The sequence below is a fragment of the Cervus elaphus genome, chromosome 17 (genome assembly GCF_910594005.1).
Source record: "Cervus elaphus chromosome 17, mCerEla1.1, whole genome shotgun sequence".
Classification (NCBI taxonomy): Eukaryota; Metazoa; Chordata; class Mammalia; order Artiodactyla; family Cervidae; genus Cervus; species Cervus elaphus.
The window spans coordinates 27,433,116-27,445,660 of NC_057831.1; the positions used below are offsets into that span (position 1 = coordinate 27,433,116).

Consider the following 12,545-nt stretch of genomic DNA (forward strand, 5'->3'; position numbering starts at 1 on the left):
TATGTGGGTCTAATTATTTGAATGGACATACCCGACTTGGGACTTGCTCTCTGTATCTGCTTTAAGCTCTTTGAAAATAGATTTGATGTGTTTTGTGGGACATTTAAGACATAAGCAATGTTTTGTTACATGATGATTAAAAGTGATCACACTGCTGTATGTATTTCTTTGAAGTAAACCATCTTAAATTCAACTTGTAAGAGGAATTAAAGTCTTATAAATAAAACAGTTGATGTCCACGACAGTGCTTTCTTTAGTCTTGTTACTTTGTGACCAAATCAGCCCACTAACTCACCAACCCATGCAGGCAGCCAGCTACCAGGTGTGTGTGCTATTCCAAGCCTTGAAATAAGAGGTGACATTTACTGAAAGTTTACTGTGTTCCAGGCACTTTGCTGTAAGCACTCTGCATGCATTTTCGAGGAAATGTAAACTGAAAGAATAAAACCACACTTGTGGAAAATACAGACTTCACCAAGAGCTTACCAAGGTGGTGCTGCTGAGATGGGAGGAACGCAGGCTAATGGAAGCAGGCCCAGCAGAAGACGAGAGGCCTGACCCGGGCCCCTGAGGGAGAGCGCAAGCGACTCCAGGGCAGCAATGAGGAGGTGAGTGCTGCTAGGGATATGGGGAGGCCCTGGAGCTTCCAGAAGAGGGGAGAAGCCTGGATAAGCCACGATAAGTTCAGGTACCAAGAGTCCAGGAATTGTGGCCAGTCTCTGGCCCATGCTGGGCACTCAAAAACTTGCTGAATGACTTGGGTAGGTAATTGTGGAGATGGGTTTGAATGAGGAGGTAACTGATGCAAAGTAGAATTTTGGGTAAAGCTGGATAGTGTCTGCAGTTGCAAACCCCCTGCCATCTGATTCAGAATTTAAAAATCTGTTTAAAAAATCAGACTTGTCTATCAAAGCATTTTGTGGGAGGCAGTAGTGAGTTTTTTGTAACACCCCAGGCCTTCTAAAGGAGTGACCGTAACTTTGCAAACTGGCAAGTCAAGCAGCCTTAGAGCTCTGCAGGCCATGGGAAGTGCCATATTTTATCCCTGTTCTGAAATCCACCTTTTTCCTCCATCTAGTTCCACCATCCCTCTGAAATTTCTATGACCTGGGGGCGGGCATGGAGCTGCCGTGTGGCAGTAGGGGACATTGCCCTGAAGCCGGCAGAGGTTGGAGTTTGTGTGTTCCGTGGTGGTGCTCAGCTCTAGTTACTGTTAGGATCACCCAAGACCTGTAAAGAAGCCCCTGTGCAGCCCTTCCCCATCCCTGTTTTAAAGCTTCCAGGTGGTTTGAACATGCCACCAGGGTGTCTCAAACTTTATACACATAAATCACCTGGGCCTTACTTTACTCGGATCTAAAGTGTCTGGATTTGGGGGTTCTCTGGTGGCCTAGTGGATAGGATTCTAGGCTTTCACTGCCGTGGCCTGGGTTCAGTCCCTGGTCGGGGAACTGATATCCCACAAGCTGTGTGATGTGACCAAAAAAATAACAACAACAGAAAAAAGTAAAATTATCTGGGTCTGATTTAGCTGGTCTGGAGTGGGACTAGAGAATCTGAGGCTCTGCAGGCTCCCAGGGGATGTGGATGTCATCTGCAGAACACACTTGGAGAGGCAGAGACAGTCTAGAGGTAGGCCTTATGTAGAGCTGTGCAAAATTACTATTATATTGATATTGCTGGTTGAGATCTTTCCTAAAAGTTCAGTTCACTCACTCAGTCGTGTCCGGCTCTTTGCGACCCCACGGACTGCAGCACGCCAGGCCTCCCTGTCCATCACCAACTCCCAGAGTTTACTCAAACTCCTGTCCACTGAGTCAATGATGCCATCCAACCATCTCATCCTCTGTCGTCCCCTTCTCCTCCTGCCCTCAATCTTTACTAAGCTGAAATTTTCAGGTCTGGGTAGGAAAATAAAGGGTGATTATACATGGCAATATGCATATCTTTGTTAAATACATTTTATTTTGTTTACAAAATAATGCAGAAAACACAAGAAAACAGAAAAAGAAATTACCTGTATTTTCACTACCTAGAGGCCTATGCTGGTATACACCATCTAGAGCTATGTTACTGTGTGTCTTTCCATTACTTTCATGTTTAAACTGTATAATACTGTTTATACTGTTCTTTAGTCTACTTTTTAAAAAACAGCATTTTCAATGTCAGTGAATATTTTATACAGTAACATTTTAAATTTACTATGCTCTATATACTAGTCTATTGTATCGATCAAGGGTCCACAAGACATGGTGAAGAGAATTTGAGAGCTTCCCAAGACCCTCTCAAGTCCACAAGCTCAAAATTTTTCGTAGAATGATAGGACATCATTTCCCTTTTTGGTATCTTGTTTCCAAGTATACAGTGGCATTTTTCAGAGACTACATGATGATATGATATCACTCTGACAGCTAATGGAATGTGTGTGTATTTTTGTGTTTAACTATTTCTCCCTTTTAATTTCAAATATAGTAAATATTCATGGAAATAACCCACATACACAAAAACTCTTCAGGGGCTTAAGCCATTTAAAGGGATCCTGAGACCAAAAAGTTTGAGAACTCCTGATGCAGATAAACTATAGTTAAATTAATCAACCCATCATATTAGAAATTTAGACTCTTCCCAATTAAATAACATTACAGTGAACTTTCTTATACATATCTTATACTTTGCACATAGATACCCTGGTGGCTCAGATGGTAAAGAATCTGCCTGCAGTGTGGGGGACCATGCTTTGATCCCTGGGTTGGGAAGATCCCCTGGAGATCTGGAGCAACTCACTCCAGTATTCTTGCCTGGAGAATCCCATGGACGGAGGAGCCTGGCAGGCTACAGTCCATGGGGTTGCAAAGAATAGGACACAACTGAGTGCCTAACACCAAGTCCTAATAGCCTGGAATGACTAGATCAAAGGATTTAAAAGCATCTCATTTGTGGCACCAAATGAATACTTTACCACAGGCATTTAAATTTTAAAGCGAAAATTGTTTCAGTCAAGATTTGTACCCAAATAGACGACAAATTAATGTCTTCTGCTTCAGATTAACATTTTTGTTTACCTTATGAATTAGAATGCCAGTTATATCACAACACAGACCTGTCACGATGGAGATGCTTGACACTCCACAAAGTCTCTAGCGCAGAGCTCCATGCCCTCCCCTGTCACTTGCCTGGAGTGTGAAAGCTTGAATGACAGAACGACTCTCAAGTGTCTGTCAGGCCATTTTAGGAAAGATCATCTCAGGACAATGGCTTCACATTCTAGTTTAATTTCTGCTGATTCTTTCATTAGTCTGCTTCCTAGAATAATTGATAATGGGGACTCTCAGCACACTTTTTTTTTTAACAAGAAGAAAAGCATACAAATTTATTGTTTTACATGTATATGGGAGTCTTCAAAAGGAAAATGAAGACCAGGAGTTATTAGGATCAAAAGCTTAAATACCTTGTTACACAAAGAGCAATAATTTGTGGGGATGACAAGATAGAGGGGCCTGGGCTGGGGCAGTGTGTTGGGGGCCAGTGACCAGCAACTAAGCAGGGGGGGAACTAAGGGAAGGTCATCTTAGTAGGTGTGTCTACATAGGTCCATTTTGGCATTGGTTCTGCGTCTCTGGTGATATGTGTTATCTTCGTGGTAGAGGCCGGGCATCTTTCTCAGGGGCAATTTCATGTCCTGCTATTTCTCAAGCTGAGTGCACATTTTGAGCCTTATGTATATCAAACATTCTATTAATACTGAATTCTAGAGCAAGAGAAGGGGGAGAGCAGGAGGTATTAAAACAAGAACAAAAAGTAAGGCAGGGCCCATTCCTCCCACCACAGGGCAGAGCAAAGCCTGGAGGAGACGTTGATTCTTTTATTGACTCTGTCGTGGAAAGAACCAGAATTGAACAGGGCAGTGGAACATGTGCCTTAATAACTCAGTCTCTATGAAGACCCTAGGAGGCTGGTCACTTGCTGAGCCTGATGGATATCATATAGTCTTACTCAGTGGAAAAGCTCTTTAAGTTGCTTTAGTCCATGTGTAGCAAAATAAGAAAGTCACAGTGTGTGCTGGTTGGACCCAGAGCTTTGGCTGCTGATGACAGTGTGGGTGTAGCCTTCTCTCTCCAGTTGTCAGTTCCTGCCTCACAAGATGGAGATAATCATGCCTACATCACATAAAGGTTGCAAAGATGAAAAGGGTCGACCTGCTCTTCTCCCCCAGACCTCACTTAAATCAGCTTTCTCAGGGAGGTCCCCTCAGAACTCTGTTAAGCCCACCAAGATGTGGTCTTGCAGCATCCTCTCTGGGAGAACTCACCACATTCAAACTTACTTGATGACATTGCTTTTCCATGGAATTGGGAACCGCTGTCTCTAGCACCCAGACCAGGCTGAGACTTTGAGCAAGTCAAAGGAGGATAAACAGATCTTTGTTTCTGGGTAGAGAGTACCCTGTCCCCAGAGCCCAGGAATCCCCCTGCCCCACCCCCGCTTTTTTGGCCACGCCACACATCTTGCAGAATCTTAGTTCCCCAACTAGAGATCGAACCTGGGCCTACCACAGTGAAAGCACTAAGTCCTAACTACTGGACTGACACGGAAGTCCAGGGGTCCCCCAAATTTATAAGGGGTCTGCAAGCAATCCTGACCAACTTTCCCCCAGGGCCAAAGTCTCTCTAATTCCACACGGTATAAAAATCTGCCCCTGCCTCCAGCAGGAGGCACTGTCTGTCTCTTACAAGTATGCTACATGAACATCCTCGAAGAGATTGAGACGAAAGCTCTTTACAGAAGTATAGAAATGCGAGACACCCATGAAGAATTGTCTCCCAACACTGGGAACGCAGCACAATTATCTGCAAACCTCTATTAGTCTTTCTGTCTTCCATTAGCAATAGTTCTGGTTCTAGATCAAAACATAAAGCAATCTGCCAATCTTCTGTTTAAACTTTAGTTTTCCACTACGTAACAACAAGTTGAAATGTCTAAGGCCTCCTTCTGTCTGCTCTGCTCTATATTTCCTTCCCTGTCTCTTGCTTCTTCTCTGCTTTCACAGGTGCCTTGTGCCCCAGGAGGCCCAGAGCTGAGTCATCACTACGGAACCCCATGATTCTATTTATACGGCAGCTAGCATCCTTACTTGCTTGCTTTACTATGACAGTCAGGTAAATGTCCCTCTTCTCCTCCCTCGGCAGCCCGTATCTATCTAATATATCCAGAGTGCAATACAGTACGTGCTCAGTAAACCTCTGTGTAGTGAGGTAGGCTGCTAGATCAGCAAGTCAGGCTGTTTGGGGATTTTCTGAACTTTGAGGGTTAGAGTGTGTAGCCCCCGCTGTTTCAATCCACTTTCTGACTTCTGTGGCCATGGTCAGTAAGCACAAGAAGTTGTTCTAGAAAGGTCTTGATGCTTTAGTGACTAGTGGTGTGAATCAAGATTTCATCTCAATCCAAATAGCAGAAAACCTTGGTCTAGGTGTTGAAGCAGGCACGTGTGTCTCCTGCATTGTCTGAGGTGCCTCGGTACGTAGCTGGTCTTTTGGTTCAGTAGTGCCACTAGGGATCTAGGCTCTTTCCACCTTTCTGCTTCATTGTCATTAATGTAGAGGCTTGCATTCTCATGATTGCACCTCATGGTTGCAAGAGGGCTGCTGTCTTCTGGGACCCGTGTCAAGGTTTGAGGGAGGGAAAAAGAGAAAAAAAGGCGAAGGGTCAAAGGCCTTCTAGCAGGTCTTTGCCTAATTCACTAAGGGATACTCTCCCCGTGAACTTCTATAGAAGGGTAATGCCCACTTGGAAAGCTGGGGAACTGGAGTGCCTTAAGCTTGGTACATTGTCCCCCGAACAAAACTGGGGTTCTGTGTGTAAATAGGGCAGAAGGAGTAGCTGGTTGGGTAAATCACTTGCAATATCTGCCCCAGAGACAAAATGTCCTTTTTCTTTTTTGTCTTTGTAGTTTTTGAAAATTTATTTTATTGGAGTATGGTTGATTGACAATGCTGTGTCAGTTTCAGGTATGCAGCAAAGTGATCAGTTATTATATACGTAATAGTTTGCATCTGCTTTTCTGTGCTTAGTCAGTCAGTCGTGTCCTACTCTTTGTGACCTGCCCCCCCATGGACTGTAGCCCTCCAGGCTCCTCTGTCCATGGGATTCTCCAGGCAAGAATCCTGGAGTGGGTTGCCATGCCCTCCTCCAGGGGATTTTCCCAACCCAGGGATCAAACCCAGGTTTCCCGCATTGCAGGCAGATTCTTTACCGTCTGAGCCACCAGGGAATCTATATTATTATTTATTGGTTCTACCAACATCAGCCTTTGCTTAGGTCCACTGTTCCTGTCACTGATTTTGAGTCCTGATTGATTTCTTCTTCCTCTTCCATGTTCTGCCTCATCTTCTCAGAAACTGAAGACAGTTTTGTGTCTCCTATTGATATTATTTTCATATTCAATATTGATATTATATTCAATCATGGCAGGGAGGTGGGGAGCCCTGGCATTTTTTGATCCTGGACTAGTTGCCTCTAGAGAAGTTTTACAAGGTTTGACAACCATTTGTGCGCTAGTGCCTCACTTCAGCTCCTGACCTGTGTGACTCCTGGTGGTCAGGGGTGTGGAGACTTACCTGGCCCAGGACTCCTCACCTCCAGGGGGAACCGGGAACATGCTCTCCTCTTGTGCGTGATGCCAGTGAAACATTTAGCAGCAGGCTGTTTCTCTTCACGGGTGTTTAGGCTGAGAGTGGATTGAAACTGAATTGTATGTGCCTTTTGAAATGAAGGGACTTATTTCTGAAGGGTTGACTCTTGCTAAGTTGCTTCAGGCGTGTCCGACTCTCTGCAACCCTGTGGATTGTAGCCCACCAGGCGCCTCTGTCCATGGGAATTCTCCAGGCGAGAATACTGGAGTGGGTTGTCGTGCCCTCCTTTGGGGGGATCTTCCTGACTCAGGGATTGAACCCATAGGAAACTGGGGTTGATCAGGTTACCCCGGGGAGTTTGGCAGGTTATTAGAAGTCTCCGCTTCTCCAAGAACAGAGAGTAATTGCTTGGCTAGCGGGTCCCCCATTCCATAAAAGCCCCTTAATCATGGGGTAAAGGGGGTGGGGAGGGTACTTTGGGCCTCAGGAGAAGGGCTGCATTCCTGATCCAGCTGAGAAAGGATGTGAATTCCTGCAGTTCCCTCTGGGTGCTGCTAGCCATGTGAGCACAGGTCAGCACCAGCGTCCTCTGTCAGCAGGACGGCGTGGGTACACGTGTGGGCACGGCTAACAGCCGTCTCGGTCTCCATGTTCCTGACACTTGACAGACTGCAGCTGTCACTGGCCTTCAGAACGTCAAGTCTTTTTTCTGCGGTGCTAGAAACAATGCAAGTTTGCACAGGTCATAAAAACACCCTTGGGTCAAGTATCTGGACTTGTGTTTGACGAGGCCTTTCCCTTGGCACTGCTCTTCTCGCCCTAAAAATCCCCACCCCTTACTCCTGCTCTGGAAGCAGACAGATGGCACACGAGGTCTCCACAGGGTCAAGCCACATGGGTCTCCAGGGGCTGTGGCGTTGAGGGGAGCTGGGCCAGGTGCAGGGGACTTAACAGGCTGGAGATGCATGCTCTCTCCAGAGATACAGGGTCCCAGTCACATGCTGCCCTCTTGGAACACAGGATGACTGGTTGCCAGCTCTCTCCATTATTAAAGGAAAGTCAGTTAACTGGATTAGTGCGGGTTCATCCAGATTTTCCATGTTTACAGCTGTTCATTTTCTTATTTTTTCAAAATACCATGTGGACCAGACAAAGATGTATGAGGGCCTACAGTCTTCCGTCCCTGAGGAAGAAATGGGTTAGCCAGGTCACAGATGCCTCGGGAGGGTGAGATGGATTCCTGTGGGAAAGCAGGCCCTGAACCACTCCCCCTCCTTCCCTTGTGAGTGGTGCCTGGAGAGTGTTCATCACTGGGAACCAATCAGATGGCGGTACACAGACTCTGGTAAGAGGTCTGTGTCGGGAGCGGTGGATGGCAGTGCTGAGAGGCAATCAGACTTCCATTAGCTATCCACCAGCTCCCGCAGGTACTTGGAGGTGTGTCCCGTGCCCTAGTATCAGGTAAGTGGTGGTGTTGAAGGATGAGTGGGTGGAATTAAGGCCTGGGTGTCAGGAGGGAGGTGCAGTCACCCCACGTTTGTGACCCCACTCCCTGCTGTGATGAGCTGCCCTGGTGGCTCAGCTGCTAAAGAATCTGCCTGCAATGCGGGAGACCTGGGTTCGATCCCTGGTTTTGGAGGGTCCCCTGGAGAAGGGAACGGCTACCCACTCCAGTATTCTGGCCATGGAGAAGTCCATGGGGTCGCAGAGTTGGACACGACTGGACGACTTTCACTTGTTTTCCCCTTGTGGTGGGAGTCTAGGAAGGGCTGGGTGGAAGCCGAGAGTGTCCAAGAGGTGATAGAAGTACAAGTGGGTCAGGAAAGTGCAAAGAGGCTGCACTGGGAAACTGATGAGGACCCTTGAAGAAAAAAAAGGAACATGGCTTTTAACTTAGATGAGGGGCAGGAGGCAGAGGGACTGACAGGTTATCTTGTTGAGCATCTGTAAATGTTCACAACTTAGCACTTAGGGTTTGTTTTCCTAAATTTGAAATAAACATCTTTAATGTCCAGTTGTGAGAAAATGGCTAAGTAAATTATGGTACATCCATAAAGTTGAAGAACATGCAGCCATTAAAAATGAGTTTATGAAACAGAGTTCTTAGTAATGTGGAAAAATGCTTACTGTATAAATGGAAAAAAAGGATAGAGGTACATGTGGCATAACACTTCAACTATATGAAATACACACAAACACAGGATCATCACTGTGGAGAACACGCCAGGACATCCTTCCGAGACTGCACCAGACAAAGCCTGCAATTTAGAGTAAGCGCCTGGCAATTCAGGTTGTAGACGTCCAGATGTACAGTCAAGGTCAAAGGCAGCTGACCTTCTTTGGTCCTGGTAGGGGGGTGATGGTGACTGTGGGAGGGCACTGTAAAATGTCCTCAAAGAAGCAGGGTTTTTCATCTGAGGTATGAACACCCTGAGGACAGCATCTCCGCAGGCTTGACTCCATCCTTTATAATATAGTCCATTAAAAACCACCTCCCGCCCTGCCCCACCATCTGGGTAGAAGGAAGGCCTATGTTAAAGTAGATATGGCTATAAGATTCAAAGTGAGTATTCATATAAGAGTTTATTTTTGACAGTAATCTGAGGATACAGTTAAGAGTTTCTTTCCTTTAGGATTCCTGGGAATCAATAAATGACAGAAGAACTACTGCAATAGTAAGTAATATCTGTCACATATACTTGAAAATTAGATTGTTAAAAAATTGAAGTATAGTTGATGTGCAGTATGTTAGGTTCAGGTGTACAACAGTGATTTGATATTTTAACACATGAAATAATCACCATGGTAAGTCTAGTAACCATACAAAGTTATTACAATATTCTTGACTATATTCAAGAATATTGTATCACATCACTGTGATGTTGTAACTGGAAATTTGTAGCTCTTAGTCCCCTTCACTTATTTTGCACAACTACACATCCCTCTCCCCTGTGGCAACCACCAGTTTTTTCTCTGTTTTTTTTTTTTTTTCTTTTCTTTTTTTTCAGGGGAAAGCGCGAACGCAGTCCCCCACTACCACAAATTATGCAGTCGAGTTTCCCACATTTGGGGAAATCGCAGGGGTCAGCACATCCGGAGTGCAATGGATAAGCCTCGCCCTGGGAAAACCACCTTCGTGATCATGGTATCTCCCCTGCCAGGTAAGTATTTTTCTCTGTTTTTGTTTTGTTAAATTTCACAGTAAGTGAAATCATATGGCATTTGTCTGACTTACTTCACTTGGCATAAACACCATCTAGATCCATCTATGGTGTTGCATATGCTAACATTTCACTCTTTTTTATGACTAATATTTCATTGTAAATTATAGTCAAACCTTAAACAAGGTTTCAACTGCATGGGTCCAGTTATATTTGGATCTTTTCAGTATAAGGTTGGTTGAGTCCACAGATGTGGGACCATGGATCCATGGTACTTGAGCATCTGTGGAGTTGGGTATTCAAGGCAGGTCCTGGAATCAATCCTCAGTGGATATTGAGGTATGACTGTGTACCCCACTGTATCTTCCTCATCCATTCATCTATTGATAGACACTTAGATTGCTTCCGTATCTTGAACATAGGGATGCATATATCTTTTCAAATTAGTGTTTTTGTTTTCTTTGGGTAAATATGCAGAAGGGGATCATAGTGTAGTTCTACTTTTATTTTTTTTGAGGAATACTATATATATATTTTAGAAGATCTGTGGTTGGATTTAAAATTTATATACTGGAAATCTGACTTAAAGCTTTCAAATGTTTTATCGCAAGGTAATAGAAATCTGAAAAAGATATTTTTGAATTAAGAAAAAATTCCAAACTTGACACTAAGCAGCTTCACAGTATGACAGGATTAGGTTTTCAACTTCCTTGATGAAGATTAAAAATCCTAACTAATTTTCTTAAAACCAAACCCTGAAACAGAAAATTCTCTATATATGTGATTAAAACCAACTGAACGCTATAAAATTTCACACACCACTGAATGTGGTTTTACCTTTATAGTGTTAAGCAGATTAATATAAGATTGCACACATGCCTACCAGCAAAACCACAGATCTTTGAGTCACAGATAAATTCCAAGAATGTGCTCTGAGGTTGGGGGTGAAGGAGAAAGCCAAATTTGATTTTTAGGTTGTATATGGTGTTTGAATTAAATCACTTCTCCCTTGAACCTCTGTTTCCATGATTCAGCCATCCAACCTGCTCCATTCTTATTCCCTGCAAGCTGCATTAATAATTACGGAATGAGAGACACCATTTCATTTAAGTCACTTGGAAGAAGAGGGCATGGCTCATGACATCACCCTGATCCTCCAGTTTGCTCAGGAAGCAGGAGGCTCTCCATCTCTCCGTGGACGAGACATCAGGCCGTAGAAAAGCCAGGGACTAGGGAAACAAATGGCAGCAGAACCCAGTCATCAGTTCCTCCCTGGCTTAAGTCTGGTCTAGTTATAATTGGTTCCAGTATATAAATGAGTCATTGCCATATTAAGTGTCTCTCTAGTGTTATAAATAGTAGACAGATGCATATTGCCCATTTTTTGGAAATGTTGTTAGATTACAACCTCTATGGCCATGGCTGAAAAGCTCAATTTGGTAAAACAGTTTGTTTGTTTTTCTGGGAACAAACAGAGTAAGGATAAGGAAATAATGAACTTTAAAAAGTCAACTGAGAAAGAATAAATAAATTGAACTATTGAAATTTGGAGCATAAATTCCATGCAAAGCTCACTTTTTCTTTCAACTACTGTAGCTGACCATTTACAGTAAATAAGAAACTAGTAATACCTTACCCCTGAAACAGGGACTCAGTCTAATCAAGAAGCATAATGATAAATGGGTGGATTCTACCAGGGGATTCAGGGCACAGCTACCATAAACCTTTATGCAAAGCACACAGCAATTATACAGAAGACAGACACGAAGTATGTATATTAAAAAGGTATATCATATATATATACAATTGGCAGCACTGAAAATGGGAAAGGGGGATTGTTTTGTTTCTATATTGAGAAAAAACTCATAGTACTACAGCTTTATTTATATTGATTTAGTAATTATGCTAATAGAAGCTAATATCACTGAGCTAGTACTGTGATTCCCACTTTACAGATGAAGTCTGAGACAGGAAGAGGAAATACTACAGTGGGGAGCTACATTCAAGGCCTGCTCTGCCCACCTGGCCATCTTCGTTTCAGGAAGGAGGTAAGGGGTTATGCATTCCACATTGAGGATAACTGGGTGATCCTGAAACTATTGTTTTTAGTTGCTAAGTTGTGTCTCTTTTGTGACCCCATGGACAGTAGCCCACGAGGCTCCTCTGTCCATGGGATTTCCCAGGCAAGAATACAGGAATGGGTTGCCATTTCCTTCTCCAGAAACTATTAATGAGACAGAACCTAATATCAAAAGAAATTCTCTCAAGTCAGACAAATATCGAAATCTCAATTTCTCTATCTATCTAGAACTAGTTCTCCTGTTTGGCTCTTGTTCTTTGAATTCCTGTAGCCAGAAATCCTACCAGGGCACAGTGGGGAGTACAGTTTAGGCCATGAGATGTCACAGTTACCTCCAGCCTCAATGTCAACCTCCTTAAAAGTTTCAATTGTCAGAAAAATGCTAGAAAGTAGAGACTATTAAATTCGATGAGAAAACAGGCCCAGAGAGTTTAAGTAATGTGGTAATGGTCACATAGCCAGTAAGTAATAGAACCAGGATGTAACTACAGAAGTGACAGTATCCAGAGACCTTACTCTTTCCACTTACCACACTTTTAAAATAGCTGTTTCAACATTTTAGACACACCTTTAAAACCTATCTATGAAACTATATGGCATATAACTACATAAACTAATAGACCATATCTGTGGGAAAACCCCTCAATTTTCCTGTTGATAGTCATGAAGATTCAC

The 12,545-nt window shown here is 43.7% G+C and overlaps 1 non-coding gene across 1 annotated transcript; it reads right to left on the minus strand.

The window, feature by feature from the left end:
* Positions 1-9,634: 9,634 nt before the first annotated feature.
* LOC122673696 lies at positions 9,635-9,798 on the minus strand. Its single transcript, XR_006334806.1, has one exon. It is a non-coding gene; the product is annotated as a U1 spliceosomal RNA (small nuclear RNA).
* Positions 9,799-12,545: the final 2,747 nt, after the last annotated feature.